The following is a 17,395-nucleotide window of genomic DNA, read 5'->3' on the forward strand; positions in this document are numbered from 1 at the left end:
TTGACTGTTTCTGGAATGATTTGCTTTCCTCCTGTCATGAAGGGAAAAGGAAAGGAGACTTGCTGGTGAGAGGTAATCTGTTCATTGAGGGAAGTACTATTGTACTTATTATTATTGTCCTTATTAGGACATGGTTTTGGAATTTAAAAAATATTTTGAAGCCCACAAATAAAATGTTTTAAGCTTAAAGTAAACATATAAAATGTTAAATTGTAATATTTTAGAAATAAGTTTTCTATTCTAGTGTCGTATTGTTCAATTGTTGTTTATAAATCTTTTAAGTTATGTAGTGAACAGCCAATTATCACAAACTATGAGTTTCTTTTACATGTAACTAGGAATATTCCTTAGAAAAATCTCATCATGTATAAAACATTTACCATAGAAAGGGTATTTTAGAAATGGTACATGTATCCATTTTATTTCTAAAAATGACAATGCATTTTATAAATAATATTGGAAATACATCTTGGATATATATTTACAAAATAGAACAATAAATATTTTAATGTGTTCAGTATTCTTTTGTCCTGGATGTAATGGTAACATTTGAGACAAATTCTAGAGAATGTGTTTTTTTTTTAAGATGATATGAATCTTCAAGTGTGGCCTATTGAGTTCCTTAAGTCAGTGCTTTATCCACCTGTGAAAAATGTGCAAAGAAACATGTAACTTTCATTCAGTTACTACTCTAATTATTATGTTAGAGAAAATTGTAGTAACTGATTATTCAGTTAAGAAATCAGAATAATTAAATATTCCATTACTAAGTTGAAATTTATACTAACATGACACAAAAGCTAGTGTTTTCTAAACTGTCTTATTTTATGTTAAAGATAGTAAACTATCTCTTCAGTGGTTCTGGTTGTGATTATAACACAGTATCTGTAGGTTTTAGAGAGATCATTGCATGTAAAATGTATGTACAGTTCATGAAATTTGAAAATAACAGTCAAGAACTGAGGGACTTTGAGCCAGTGAGGGATTGGTGAGATGGCTCATGGAGTTTTATTCCGCTGCGGCAGGTCACCTGCTTTGTCTGATGTGGAACATTTGTGGATGCACTTTGTGAGGTAAAACTGGGTGGAGGAAACTCTGAAATATCTTTGTATGAATAGAGTATTGATTTGCTCAGCAGGGAGGTGCAAGGTTTTTTTTAAATAACATTAAAATAGTAAGCCATTTACTCTTTTAAGTAGGAATAATGTTTAGAGTATAACAATGTTCTTCCTCATTTATTTCTCTACTTTTCTCAACCATAGTAAATCGTGATTTCTTGAAAGGAAAGAATTCATTTTTAACTATATGGCCTGCCTAAGTTCTAGTTTTAGGTAGTTACATTTTCTTTATTTTTTAAATAAGAAATTTATTGTATGAAGTTCATCATGAATTTCTAGAATATATATCACTTTTAAATCCAGATGAAGTGATTTTCAGCATTTGGATTCACTTCTTACACTGACTGCTCTGGTGGGAGGGAGGGATGTCTGGCATTTTAGGGGAGCAGGCAGAGGAAGACCCACAAGGAGGAAGGTGCAGTCCCATTCTTCGCTTTTAACATGCTAGTTCTGCTTTTGTTGCTGTTGCAGTTTTTCTTTTGTTTCCTGGAATTTCACTTCCAGAAAGGTTTCATAGTGTGAGAGGGTTAGCTGATCAGTAGGGTTGTCAGGTCCTGTGAGTTTTCATACTGGTGTGCAAGTCAATTTTAATATTTTCCAGGGTAGAGATTATCATTTCCACATAGTGTGAATTCTCAGCAGATGATTTATTACTTCAGTGTCCATATGAACATGTCATAATCCTCTCTAGCACATAAGCCGTGTCTTAGTGAAGCTTTCCATGAAGGACATGACGTTTTAACTTATCGCTCCACTGTGGCCAACATTGTGGGTGTAAGATCAGGAACATAAGATTTCTCTAGAAGTTTTCAACTCCAAAGAAAGTGATGGGTGTTCTATCCCTTATATTTAGAACTTGATTATAAAATATATGTTAAGATTTCAGTAGGGAGGAATGACACCTATCAAATACCCGCCTGAGGTATTTCTGAGGTTCCCAGGGTTGGTGGTTTCAGTGTTTAATACACTTCATTGCGTAATCAGTACTCAGGTAAGAAAGTTTATTATGTATCCACATCTATGGTTCAATATCTATATAATTTGAGAGTTACTAAATTTGTTAGTCTTTGATTTCTTCCTTTCTTTTTAGCTGTTCTGACCTTATGTGTAAAGGGGGCAAGTAAACTAGATGACCCTGCAATTCTTTAGTTACTACTAGATTTAAAACACATGCATGCAGTTTAAGGAGGCACCTCAGTGAGTTCCTCCTTGTCCCACCCTTGCCTGATTGAGTTGTACTGTGGAGAGCTGGGTGCAGAGGTCTGTGGAGGCTGACATGGGGAAATGTCAATTCAAGACTAGCTTGGACTGCACAGTGAGAACGAGTTTCAGAAAATAAACAAAACTGAACAAATAATTTTTTCTGTGAAACACTTTGGGACAAGGGGTCTCAACCTTTCTAATACTGTGACCCTTATGTTGTGGGGACACTTCCCTAACCCCCAAACATAATATTATTTTCATTGCTACTCTGTAACTGTAATGTTGCTACTTTCCTGAATTGTAATGCAAATGTTTTCTTATGGTCTTAGGTGACCCCCGTGGAAAGGTCAGTGACCCACAGATTGAAGTAAAATATTTCATGTTTTAGAATTTTGTTAAAGATCCCCTGCTTTTTTTCTAAGAAGGTCTACTTGACCCTGAGAATCCTGAAGCTACACAGGACTTGTGTTTGTTAGATAAATAGGCTTCATGGATTACTCCCTTTCTATTAGCAAGATCTAGTGATGTGCAAGTCACATCAAGCCCAAATTACTGTGCTTTCCTGTGTCTGACCAACACACGTCGCTCTGTATACTTTAAGTTGCTTCTGGGATACATCTAATGCTTAATACACTGGAAATCTTTGTTATATGTGGAGCCACAAAGCGGGGAACTCCCTTTACCAACAGGGTTTCTGCCTCTCTGACCTTGTCTGGGGAGCTTGAACCCCCACCCCCACCTCTACCTGTGAAATGTCATATAGCCTTGGTGAGATTACAGGTTCAGCTTCCTTTCTCCAGATAAGAACCAGATCAGCAAGCATCTGAGGTACCTGGAATGTCTGTCCATGCTAATGAGTCATTGCAATACCTAAGCCTTCAGCCAGTGACCTTTGCCTGCCCTGTATAGCCTTATCCCCCATTTCCCAAAATATATAACCCTATTTCACCCAGATTAAAGTTGATTTGTCTCCCTGAAGTTGCTCACTGAGTGTGTCATTTCTGTTTGTACTCATGGGCTGTCTAAAATCACTGATTTTGGACTTTGCTCCCTTTGTCCTCCTGGGCCAGCGGCCAATGACCCCAGGAGAAGGGAGACCACAGCTCTACTGTATTTTTAGGAAATAATAAGGAAAATGTCTGAGCATGTACAATATGGAGTAAATGTTTTAAATCTGTTTTTATCTATGATGGATCAATAGGTTTAGATCAATGTATCTTAGATGAAGAACCCAGAAAAAGAGAGGGCTACTTTGTTTTATTCCTAAGGCATAATGGATATTATAGAACTTTATGGCAATTGTGTTTGTAAAAATTAGGATTGGGATAGAATGAAAATGATAACTCACAATTTTTCAGTTTTTCATTTTATGTCTTTTATAATGGAATATTTTGAATCTTGTCTTGACAGTAATTTTTAGCATGATGAAATTTAACCAGATTATCTCCTAGTTTTATCTAGACTTAGTATGTCTTCTGAGACCTATTTTGATTCCTTGTGGACTTTGTCCAAACTTCAGTAGCCCATTTCTGAAGGCTACCTGCCTCTCATTCTGAGGTGCCCCTTAGTTATTACCTGGATTCTTTGCTTTCTTGAAATATTTCCTTATATTTTGGAGCCATTAGAGGGTCAATAGAAAATAAGTTTGATGTGTGAAATATGTGTGTGTATTTGATCATATATGTACACATGTGTACAACCACATGTGTTTAAACATATTTAAATATTTCCAAAGGCTAATACCATATTCTTCCTCAGTCACTGTCCACGTTATTTGTTATGACATGGAGTGGAAGTTCACTGATTGAGCTAGACTGACCAGTCAACAAGCTATGAGGACCCCATTGTCCCCACTTCCTCATAGGTGTGTACCAGAATACTCAAGAGTTATGTGTGAGTGTAAGGTTTTCATGCTAGCACAGGCACTTTACTGACTGAACCATCTCCATAGCCCTGGAAATAATTTTGAAACCTTTCTTTTTAAAAAGGTTGCCTTTACTCTACTTGTTTTAGTAATTGATTAGCTGTTTAATCCTGTAAGCTAAAATAATTTTTATTCTGAAATTTGACAGCTTTATTCTCTTCTATCATATAATCTAAAATTTTCAATACTTTTGACCTTGAGTTTCTTCCCTCTATCCTGTGAAAGCTTCTCTTTCTGTCTCTTATTTTTCAGTATGATTTTTGGGTGAAGTACATAAATACTTTTTTTGGTTGAAATTTTGTTCAAAACAATTAATAAATGCTTTTGTAATAGACTATAATCTGATCATGGTTTTCCGTTCTCTCTCATCTCCTCCCACACCCTCCACACCTCTCCATCAATCTAACTTCATGGCTTTTGCTGTCTTTAAAAACATAAACAGGCAAATAAAACAAGCCATTTTTAAGTACAAAAAATACACACAGACAAGCAAAAACTATAAAAGCACAAAATTGGAAACCATAACATATAAGCAAATGTTCGGGGGTGGGGTGGGAAGGCTCAAACAGGAGCTACATGAGACACAAACAACAAAGCCACCTTCAGGTCAGTCAGTATTGACTGTGCACTGCCCTTATGTTTGGTTTGTGTATCCATTTACTCTCTATTGGAGAAACATATTGATTCTTTGTTAATTGTTGTCAGTTGAAGATACTTTCTTGATTAAGAAAGGAAGCTTGTATTCTCTCTTTCTGTTTGTTCAAATTATAGGTAGTTACTTTGTAATTTGTAGATTTTGAACAAATAATATTGAAAAATATTTCTAAAGCAATCAGTCTGTGAACTCAGTGAATAACTTCATTCTATAGCAATAGTTATTCTAGAATATTTTGGAATTTTTATAATTGTAAAGGGGTAGCATTAAGGAAAACCACAGTTGTTACTTGACTCTGACATGAATTACATACTTGACAAGTGCAGGCAGAAGTTTCTTTATTACATTATTGTACTTATTTGCATTCCAAATGTTGTCCTCTTCCTGGTCCCCCCACCCATCTAAAATTTTTGACCCAGAATTGTTCCTATCTAAGGAAACACAGGGACAAAAAATGGAACAGAAATCTTGGAGTCAAAAATTTTAATTTGTTTCACTTTTTGAAAACTAGAAATTTTCTATTTTGGCTATTAACGATTACATTTGCTTTTTCTTGTTTCGATTCTGATTTCTTCCCTTTTTGGAAAAGTATATACATAAAACATATCAGGTTAGAATTTTATTTTACAAATGTTTATGGAATTATTATACATATCTATCTGTAATACAGTTATAATAGATAGATATCTATATATTAGATTGTATTATAAAAATTCACCTATAATATAAAGGTAGGGTATTCCCCCCATCAGACACACACACACACACACACACACACACACACACACACACACACACACACCAGTCAGTCATTGGAGCACTAACTTTTTGGTAATGCCATAAGCACTACCCTTAATTTTTAGTTTTATCACTAAATAATCTAACATCTTAGTATTGAAAAAGAAGTATCAGACAACCTTGAGTATGGAGCTTTTAATAGGATTATAAGAGGTAGCTATAGGTAGTATTAAGTGTAATGTCTTTAAACATATTATCAGATAATCTATTTGGTGATAAACAAGAGTGCTGTGAATATAAATTGAGATAACCTTTTTACATGGGAGTTTAGTAGTGCTTCCCAGTGTTTAATCTATGCACCTGGTGCCTCCAATTCTACCTGCAGTGATGCACACCACATCAGTACACATGCACAGCTTCTGACGGCAGGAGCTGACGACAATACAGAACTACTGACTAACCACCCAGTTTCTACCAGTAGAGAGCTGTTTGAATAAATGACAGCATGTTTATAAAATGAAAGACTGTCGTTTTTAAAGAGGTTATATGTGTGTACATGATTATTTTGTGCTTTACCAAGGGAAAGCAATTCTTCCCATTCTCAGCATTCCTTAGTTGCTTGTAGTTCTCATCTACAATTGAGGCATTTTGAAATTTCTTCTTCTACACTAGCAGGTCTTTGGCATCATCTTTGTACAGGTCTTTTGTAGGCAGCCATGGCGGTAAGAACTACACAGGTGTAGAATCTGGTATCTCTAGGAGATATATTCTCATAGTAAACTTCATCCTCGCATCAGTTCTTCTGCAGTGATCCCTAAGACTTCAGTGCAGGAGTTGTGTTGCACATGTGTCAGATGGGACTGTGCTCCACATTTCTATATTACAAGGGATATGAAGAGGAAGTGAAAAAAGTGGGGGAGAACGCTCTGATAAGGTAGGGAAAAGGGAGGAACATCTGGAAGGAAGGAAAAAGGTAAAATAAGAGGAAGGATGTCTGATAGCAACATAGGAAACAGACCATTAGCCATCCACCTAAAATACTTACATGTAAGTCAATGCATAAATATACATATATACTTTGAATAAAATTTTCTCATTGGGGCTAACAATGCTTTCGTCAAGAGCCATAGACTTTTGAACCAAAACCTCACAGTGGGCACTATATGCCTGTTTTGAGTTGCAGTGCAGGGCTATCCAAGGTAAGGCACTATTGTAAAAAACACATTATGCTTGTTACTGGGCAGCTAGCCATCTTCCCAAGGCTAGTGAAGTCATAGATCATTGAGAAGAGCCAATACTTAGTAAACCAGCATAATCTTTAACTACTTTCTAAATATTTATTCTTATTCTCACCCCTCATCAAGGAAACTTCTCAACAACAAATGTAGACCATTACAACCACAACTGAGGAAAATATATTTTAAGTCTTAAGGGAGGACAAGGTGGATTATATAAGAGGGAAGTCCCTACTGTATGGTCTCCAAATGTCCTAATGCCTGTCTCACAGTCCATCACATCCACAACTAATGCATGCGGATTCCTAGGTGTTGATGCAAGAAACCATCATCTTTATTTAGTTTCCTTCCCAAGTTATGTATTTGTTTATGTTTTACTTTTAAGTCTGAAAATGTTTTTTTATATTTAAAAAGATTTTCTATAATGTATTTATTATGCTGTTTTACTATAGTAATTTAATAATCATTTCTAACATTTAGTACATGATTATAGACTTGCAGACACATCCTTTGAATACTTATTTTTTCGCTTACCAAGAAGTTTAATCAGTTAAAGTTGAGCTCTTAAAATTTTAAAGCAATTAAAACCTTCCCCCACTTCTAATTGAATGTGGGGCTATTAAACTACAAGTTGGAGCTGAAATTGCAAGTTCCAGTACTTTAAAAGTAAACTTTGGAGAAAAAAAATTAAAATGATTAACGAATACATATTCACAATTCGGACCATAAAATGATGAAGTAAAAAGTTCCCTAATGATTAAACTTAGCACATTACTAAACTTATATGGTATATGTGGCCACAGCAGTCCCTTTGTCATCTAAGAAAACCATGGGATGACAGGGTTAGTGTATGGGAAGAGCTGCTAAGGGCAGCTTGTTTCTTTCCTTTCCTTTTCTTTTTTTATTCTTTAATTTTTTTTACACTTCACACTTTATCCCCCTCCTGTTCCACCTTCTAACTGTCCCACATCCCAGACTTACCCCCCCCACTCTCCCCCCTCTCCAAGAGGATGTCTCCACCCCGCCAGACCTCCCCACTCCCTGGCACCTCTGCTGTATATGTGTTCGGAGCCTCACATCAGATGTTATATGCTACCTGGTTGGCGGCTCAGTGTCTGAGAAATCTCAAGGGTCCTGGTTAGTTGAGACTGCAGGTCTTCCTAGGGGATCACCCTTCTCCTTAGCTTCTTCCAGCTTTTCCCTAAATCAACCACAGGTGTCCCTGGCTTCTGTCCGTTGGTTGGGTGTAAATTTCTACATCTGACTCTTTCAGCTGCTTGTTGGGCCTTTTGGAGGGCAGTAATGATAGGCTCCTGTTTGTAAGCACACCAGAGAATCAGTAATAGTGTCAGGTCTTAGAGCCTTCCCTTGAGCTGGATCCCAATTTGGGCCTGTCACTGGATCTACTTTTCCTTAGTGTCTTCTCCGTTTTTGTCCCTGCAATTCTTTCAGATAGGAACAATTTTGGGTCAGAGTTTTTGACTGTTGGATGGCAACTCTATCTCTCCATTTGATGCCCTGTCTTTCTATTGGAGGTAGACTCTACAAGTTTCTTCTCCTCACTGTAGGGCATTTCATCTAAGGTGCTGAGAGTCTCTCACCTCTCAGGTCTCCAGTATATTCTAGAGGGATCCCCCGCCCCACCTCCTACCTCCCCCAGGTTGCCTGTTTCAATTCTTTCTGCTGGGCCTCAGGGCTTCAGTCCTGTTCCCCCAGCCCAGTACCTGATCATGTTCCCTATTGCCCTCCCTGCCCCCTTCCCATCCAGGTTCCTCCCTCCCCACCCCATTTTATGATTGCTTTCTTCTCCCTCTCAAGAGTGGTATTGCTGGGTCCTCAGGCAGATCTATTTCCAATTTTCTGAGGTACCTCCAGATTGATTTCCAGAGTGGTTGTACCAGTTTGCAATCCCATAGCAGTGTAAGAGTGTTCCCCTTTCTCCACATCCTCACCAACATGTGCTGTCACCTGAGGTTTTAATCTTAGCCATTCTGATTTGTGTAAGGTGGAATCTCAGGATCATTTTGATTTGACTTTTCCTGATCATTAAGGACTTTGAACATTTCTTTAGGTGCTTCTCAGCCATTTGAGATTCCTCTCTTGTGAATTCTGTTTAGTTCTATACTCCATTTTTTGATTGGGGTGTTTGGTTTTTTGGTGGTTAGCTTCTTGACTTCTTTATATACTTTGGATATTAGCCCTCTATCTGATGTGGGGTTAGTGAAAAGAATTTCCCAATCTGTAGGTTGCCAACTTGGCCATGTCCTTTACCTTACAAAAGCTTTCCAGTTTCATGCTGTCCCATTTATTAATTCTTGATCTTAGAGCCTGAGCCATTAGAGTTCTTTATAGGAAATTTCCTCCTATACCAGTGAGTTCACTGCTCTTTTCCACTTTCTCTTCTATTCAACTCAGTGTATCTGATTTTATGTTGAAGTCCTTGATCCACTTGGACTTGAGCTTTGTGCAAGGTGTCAAATACGGACCTATTTTTATTTTTCTACATACAGACTGCCAGTTAGACCAGCAACTTTTATTGAAGATGCTTCCTTTTTTCCATTGTATATTTTTGGCTTTTTTGTCAAAGATCAAGTGTCAGTAGGTATGTGGTTTTATTTCTGGATCTTCAGTTCTATTCCATTGATCAACATGTCTGTCTCTGTACCAATACCATGGAGTTTTTAATCACTATTGCTCTGTAGCATAGCTTGATGTCAGGGATGGTCATTCCCTCAGAAGTTCTTTAATTGTTAAGAATTGTTTTTGCTATTCTGGGTTTTTTGCTTTTCCAGATGAATTTTGTGAATTGTTCTTTTCATGTATTTGAAGAATTGTGTTAGGATTTTGAGGGGAATTGCATTGAATCTGTAGATTGCTTTTGGTAGGATGGCCATTTTTACTATGTTAATTCTGCCAATCCCTGAACATGAATTGTGGGGAGCCAACAGAAGGCGGCTATCATCCTTGCAGCCATCTTGATCCATATACCCTGACAAGAGACTTCATTACAATAGCCTACAACAGCTGAGCACACTCTGATAACATCCTGCTTTAGATAACCAGGATCTTCCCTTGGGTGTGTGAGACTTAAAGGTGTGTGACTTAAGGGCATGATTTAGAGATCAGATTTAGAGACAAGACCTAAGGGCATGATTTAAAGGCGTGACTTAAAGACGTGGCTTAGAAGTGAGACATATAAAAGGTGAGAGGCAGACAGAAGAAATCAGTAGGAATTAGGCATTGAGGAAGAAGACACTTGGACTAGAGAACTCAGAAGAAATGATTATTAGGTATTAGGCACTTGGCACTTGGAGTAAGAACTTGGAATTAGACATTAGGCACTTAGCACTTGGAAGAAGTAACTTGGAACTTGGAGGCACTAGGGACTAGGAACTAGGGACTGGGAACTCAAGACTTGGGACTTGGACTAGGAAGAGAGACTGAAGAATAAACTGGATTGAATCACATTCTGTCTGGTTTCCATTCTTCGCGTCTGTCCTCTCTCTCTTGCTGAACCCCGACCTGCGGACTGGAGCAGCTTGGGGCAGTGCGGGCTCTAGCAACTTAGCCCCCAAGGCTTTTGGCAGTGCGGGTTCAAGCATTAATAGAGCGGTCTGCAACATTTTGGCCCTCAGCGTGGGGCAGCTCTGGCCGCAACAATGGATGATATTTCTATCTTCTGAGATCTTCTTTGATTTCTTTCTTGAGAGACTTGAAGTTATTGTCTTATAGATCTTTCACTTTTTTGGTTACTGTTACCCCAAGATACTTTCTTTTATTTATGACTATTGTGAAGGGTGTTGTTTCTCTATTTTCTTTTTCAGCCCCTTTATCAGTTTTATAAAGGAAGGCTACTGATTTATTTGAGTTAATTTTGTATCCAACCACTTTGCTGAAGTTGTTTATCAGCTGTAGAAGTTCTCTGCTAGCATTTTTGAGTTTGCTCATGTATACTATCATATCATCTGCAAAGAGTGGTACCTTTACTTCTTCTTTGACAACTTGTTCTCTTTGATCTCCTTTTGTTGTCTTATTGCTGTAGCTGGAACCTTGAGTACTACATTGAATAGATTTGGGGAGAGTGGGCATCTTTGTCTTTTCCCCTGTTTAAGTGGGATTGCTTCGCATATCTTTCCATTTAATTTGATATTTGCTGTTGGCTTGTTGTAAATTGCTTTTAGTATATTTAGCTGTGGGCCTTGAATTCCTGATCTCTCCAGTATTTTTAACACGAAGGGGTACTGTATTTTGTCGAATGCTTTTTCTGTCTCTAAGGAGGTGATCATGTGATTCTTCTGTTTGAGTTTGTTTATATAGTGGATTCCATTGCTGAATTTTTGTAAATTGATTGAATTCAAGATTATTTGTCACTTTATATTCTATTGTAGTCTATTACATTGCCCTATTAGTGAGGTCCTGAGTTTGGAGCTGACTTCCGTGCAGGCTGATAAGTGTGGATCTATTTGCCTTTTTCCCCATGTAGCCATTTAATTTGACCAAAACAATTTATTGAAGATGCTGTTCAATTTTTATTTCTTGCTTATCAAAAACCAGAAGTTCATAGGTATGTGTAATTGTGTCAGAGTGTTTGTTTTTATCCCTTATAATGCTGTTTTTTAATACTATTGTTTTGTAGTACAACTTGAGATCAGGGATGGTGATATCTCCAGCATATGTTCTTATGATACACCATATATCCTTATGTCCTTTATGTCTGTTGTAATGTCCTCTGTTTTGTGTCTAATTTATTAATTTTGATCTTTGTCTGTTTTTTAGTTAAGTTGCATGTTTATAAATTTACTTATTTAGTTAATTTAGTTAAATTGCATGTGTGTTAATGAAGCGGGGTTAGTTTTTATGTGATTTATGTATCAATGAAATTGTTGCCTCATAATAAGGTAGTTGGGCAATGTTTGTTCTCTTTCCTTTTTATGGAATAATTTGAAGAGTATTGGTATTAATTCTTCTTTGAAGTGTGGTAAAATTCTGTGCTGAAGGCATGTTTAGTAAATTTGTAGGTTTAGCTGTCTTACTGATTTTCTCAAAGGAACACCACTTTTTTTTATTTACTCTCTATTTCATTGATCTCACCCCTTACTTTCATTGTCTCCAGACTTCTTCTGGCTTTGGGTGTTATCTTCTTTTTATTCTAGAGCTTTCAAGTGTGCCCTTAAGATTTTAAGGTAAGAGTTCTCCAGATTTTTGGTGTAGGTACTTAATGTTATGAACTTGCCTTTTAGAACCACCTTCCTATTGTACTGTTGTTAGGAGTATTTTTTATTTTCATTGAATTATAAGAAAGTTTTAAATTTACTTCTTAATTTCTGTCTTAACTCATATGTCAGTAGTAAGTTGTTACTTCTTTAGGTGTTTGTAAAGTTCCTGTTGTTGTTGAGATCCAGTTTTAATTCATTGTGTTCAGCTAGGATACATGTCGTTTGTTTGTTCATTTGTTTGTTGTATCTTTTTAGACTTGCTTTGGATCCAAGTATGTCATCAAGTTTGGACAAAGTTCCATGATCTGAGCAGAAGTTATTTTCTTTTGTGTTTGGATGAAAAGTTCTGTGAATATTTGGTAGGTCCATTTGATTTATGACATATGACACCAACATTTTTGTTTAGTTTTTGTCTAGATGATCAGTTTATTGGAGGAAATGGAGTATTGAAGTCACCAACTCTCAGTGTGGGAGAGTCAATATGTGACTTAAGTTTTAGTAGTGTTTCTTTTATGAACTTGCGTGCCCTTGTGTTGGTGCATGAATATTAAGTATCTTTTTGGTGAATTATTTCTTTGATGAGGATGCAGTGTTCATCTGTTTCCTTAGTTTTACTTTGGAGCCTATTTTGTCAGGTATTGAAATGTCTACACCAGGTTGCATCTTTAGGTCCATTTGCTTGTGATATGTTTTTCTCTCTTTTTACTCTGGGTGATGTCTTTCATTGAAGGAGATGTGTGTTTCTTGGATACAGATGATAAACGGATCCTTTTTCTGAATCTGATCTGTTTGTGTCATTTTGTTTGAGAAATTGAGACCATTGATGTTGAAAGTTATCAATTTGCATTGTTTATTAATTCCTGTTATTTTTAAATTACTGTGAAGTTCTCCCTCCAACCCTTATTTTGATTTGATAATCTTGGATTATTTATTTCTTGGATGTAGTTAGACTTTTTCAGTTGAAGTTTTCTTTCTGGTACCTTTTCAAATTTTGTATTATTATGAAATTCTCCATCTATTATTGTTTACAGCTTTTCTAGGTATAATAGTCTTAATGTCTGTATTCTCTTAGCATTTTTAGAATATCCTTTGTGTTCCTTCTGACTTTTATAATATCCATTGAAAAGTCAGATGTGATTTTTTATAGGTCTGTCTTTGTATGTTACTTTTTTCTTTCCTCGCAAATTTTAACATTCTTTCTTGTGTACATTTAATGTTTTAATCACTATGTGACATGGGAAGTTTTTTTCTTTTTTTCTGCTTTTGTCAGGTGTTTGCTTTTTGTAACTTGATAGGGACCTCTTTCTTTAAGGTAGAGAAATTTTCTTCTGTAGTTTTTTGTTTGACTTTAAAGTTTCCATTTCTAGTTTTCTTCTTTTTCTTTCTTAAGTGTTTATGTTTCTTGGTTAATATTTACTTTCATGTTGTTAGTTGCTTTTATTATTTCTTTCATTGTTTGATTCTGTTTTCATAGGCTTCATCAAACAACTTATTCATATTCTCTTTAAGATCCTTGGGCATATTCATCATTATTATTTTTGAAGTCTTTGTCTGTATTACAACTATATTATATTTCCTCATTTCTCGTGTAGCAGGATTATTGGGTTCTGGTGTACGCATGTTGCCTTGGCTGTTATTGTTGTATCCATGTGATTCGGGATGATTATGATTCTACGTGTTGATATGTGGTCTTATTTGTTGGGTGGGAATTCTCTTCCTCTGTTATTGTTGGATTGTAAATCTTGGAAATGTGTGATGGCTCTGGGCTGCCTGGGAGGGAATGCTTCTAAGTCCTTGACAGCTGTGGCTGTTGGGGATCTTGAGTAGAAAGTACTTCTAGGTATCCACAGCTGACAGAAAATCATCGGGATGAGCTAAAAGGAGAGGCTCCAGGAGTTCACAGAGAGGGATAGCTGGATCCACTTCATGCTTGGTGGAGTTTACAGGGAATTGCTGTAGGGTGGGAGGACATATTCCTGTAGGAAAGCTGCTACAGAGCTGTGGATGAGACTGAATCAAGTTTTATGGAGGACTGGAAGGAAAATAAGGATCACCTACTTGCTTCTCAGGCATGGCCACTGGGTTTTCCCAGGTAGAGAGTGTGTCTGTAGGTAATCGGCACTGACAGAAATAATGGGTGAAAGTGGAAGACTGTTACAGTGTAACAGCTAAGCATAATACATGCTTCTTCTTTTTAGATTATAATATAATTATATTTTTTCTCTGTTTGTTTTCTTCCCTTCCATACCTTCTCACATACCCCTTTTTGCTGTTCTTCAAATTTATAGCCTCTCCTTTTCATTAATTATTATTATTTACGTCAGTAATATTTCTTCACTTCATTGGATGTAGACCATTGAAAAAACAATCCGTAAAGCTCTACTTTACAGTGCTTTTGAGTTTCTGTGGTATATTTTAACATAGCTATTTTCAGGCTACCAATGGTATATAATTGAACACAGTGGGAGGAGATGTACAGTATTTTTCTGTAATATAGTGTTTCTATTAGGCAGACATCAACAAATATCAGATATCAGATACAACAGACATCAGAAAACTTAAGAATATTAGTATTTGTAAAATACTTAGGAAATGATAAGTGGAAAATTTATTTCTAGGATTATAGAATTAATTTTTTTGTCTTTTTATTTCAAGTAATATTATATTTTTATTACTTAAAACAAGTTCTAAATTTAAATGTATTTTGATCATATTTTTCCCTCCTCCAAGTTCTTCCAGATCTTCTTCCTTCCTTACCCATCCAAGATTGAATTCCTTATCATAAAAGAAACAAAAACTTAAAATAGCAATAAATAAATAATTGATAGATAGATAGATAGAGCCAGCTATACCCCAAAAGGAAAAAACCCAAAACAAAAAGCCAAACAAAACACCATACTGTAATTCAAATAAAAGCAAGTAGCAAAACTACAGCATCCAGTTATGTTGGATCAACTACACCTGAATATTAGGCCTGTCCTCAGTGTTTGATATGTACCCAATATCACTTTATTGGAGAAAACTAGTTTTCCCTCTCCCAGAAGATAAATGACTATTCAGTTGTTAACCTTTGTACTAGTTACTAGGTTTTTTTCATTCATTCATTCATTCATTCACTCACTCACTTTTCTTTAATTTGCAAAATGAAGTATAGTAAGATCAACACAAACCTATCGCTTCAGATGTGGACAAGACAAACCACAGGAAGTAAAAGAGCTCAAGTGAAGGCACAGGAATCAGTATTCACTCATTTACATGCTCAGGAATCCCATAAAAACTCCAAGCTGGAAGCTGTAAGAAACACTCAGAAGACCTGCTTCTGACCGATGCAGGCCCTATGCATGTGCTTCAGCCTCTGTGAGTTCCTATGAGCTTTGCTCATTTTGGTTTAGAATGCCTTGTTTTCTTAGTGTCCTCCATACCTTCTCGCTCTTACTGTTTCTCTTTCCTTTTCCATGGGGTCCCCTGAGCTCTCAGTGGAAGGAAACATCCCATTTAAGGTTGAACATTCCAAAATCTCTCATTCTCTGCCTAATGTCTGGCTCTGGGTGTAGTAGAAATTTTTAATCCCAATCCAGGGTTTCTACAACACCTTTGACTATTTAGTTCCCAAATAAAAGACACATACAACCTTTATATTTGCAATAAATCATAGTCAGCACTAGAGCTGGGCAGATATCTTGTGTTATTAGAATCTACATTTCTTTCCATAACCCTGAATTATTATGTTTCTTCTGGACTGCTTGTAACTCCTATTGTCCAGACCTTAGGACCACGTTTTTATGATTTATCTAACTCATGGCAGCGTCTCCCTTTTTTTTCCACCTTCTTCTTCCCCTCATGGTTCTTCTCTGACCGCCCCCCCCCCCCCCCAAGCCTGGGAACCCTAAACCCCACCAATCTCTCTTTCCCCAGTTATTGGCTGTCCTCATCTCTATTTATCAATCAAAAATAACTTGGGGGCAAAGTCATAGAGCATCTATGTGTGGACTCTCACTCTGGGGCAACCAGTCTTGAAGAACCAGTATTAGCATTAGAATACAAGTAGTATCAGGCCAACCCACCTCACTTGGGTCTCTGTATTTGTTCCCATCTGCTGCAGGAGGAAGCTTCTCTGGTGATGGCTGAACAAGGCACTGATCAGTGAATGTAGCAGGATATCATTAGGAGTCATTTTCATGCTACTTTTTTTTTTCTTTTTTTAGTCCAGTAATTTTAGGTTTTATCCTAGGTCCCTGGGCTATCTAATCTCAGGGTCTTGGCCATCTAAGCAGTGTCAGGCTGAGTTCTATATTGTCAAATCAGTTATTGGTTGATTACTCCAACAAGACTTGTGTCACCATTAAGTTAAATTAAAGGTTTGTAGCTGGGGTTTTCCTTAGTTGTATGCAGAATATGTTCCTACACCAAAGGTTTCAAGTAGTGATTAAGACTCTTAGTAGGCACCAACTCAACTTTTCCATGTTCAATGTCTTATAGGTGTTCAAGAGGTGTAGCTTTACTGTCAGAGCAAAGGGGATAGCCCAGAGACCTAGGATAAAACCAAAAAGTACTGCTCTAAAAAAAGTGTAGTGTGAAAATGACTCTTAATGATATTCTGTTATACTCATTGATTAATGCCTTGTTCAGCCATCATCAGAGAAGCGTTTTCCTGAAGCAAAGGGCTTTGTTTATACAGAGAAACCTCTTCTCTTGGCAGCAGCTCATTTGCTCAGTACCACAAACTTGGTACTGGAAGCTTTGTTTGGTGAGAAGATATGTTCAGCTGGGACTCTGATTTCCCCATTATTTGGAGATTTTATTTAGATTGCCTCCATGTAAATAATTTAGGAAGTTTCTTCTGTTTAGTTTTTACACTACCCCTCAAACACCCTTTAGTTTTAGCAGCCTCTCCTACTATCCCCTCCTACAATCCTCTTTCCTTTCACGGCCCAGTTGATCCTCCATTTCAGCCCCCTATTCATAGCTATTTATTTTATTTCTCTCTCCTCAGGAGATGTCTTTCCTCTGGTCCCTATAGGATAGGTCCATGCCTATCCTCTGCAGTTCTGTGGATTTCTTGGTCATCATTGCCTTCGAGGCTAATATCCAAATATAAATGAACACATAGGCTAATACTATTACACTTTCTGGATCTGGGATACCTCATTCAAGGTGTTTTCTTTTTTCTAGTTTCATCCATTTGCCTGCAAATTTCATGATGTTAATTTTGTTTTGGTTTTGTTTTAACAGCTAAGTAACTTTGTAAATACATCACATTTTCTTTATCCATTCTTCTGTTGAGGAACATCTAGGTTGTTTCCAAT

General features: G+C 36.8%; 1 protein-coding gene across 8 annotated transcripts in view; it reads left to right on the forward strand.

The window, feature by feature from the left end:
- Arb2a (ARB2 cotranscriptional regulator A) overlaps positions 1-17,395 on the forward strand; it is a 404,275-nt gene that overhangs the window by 110,900 nt on the left and 275,980 nt on the right. The window lies entirely within an intron of this gene.

Source organism: Arvicanthis niloticus, chromosome 29, assembly GCF_011762505.2.
Source record: "Arvicanthis niloticus isolate mArvNil1 chromosome 29, mArvNil1.pat.X, whole genome shotgun sequence".
Lineage (NCBI taxonomy): Eukaryota > Metazoa > Chordata > Mammalia > Rodentia > Muridae > Arvicanthis > Arvicanthis niloticus.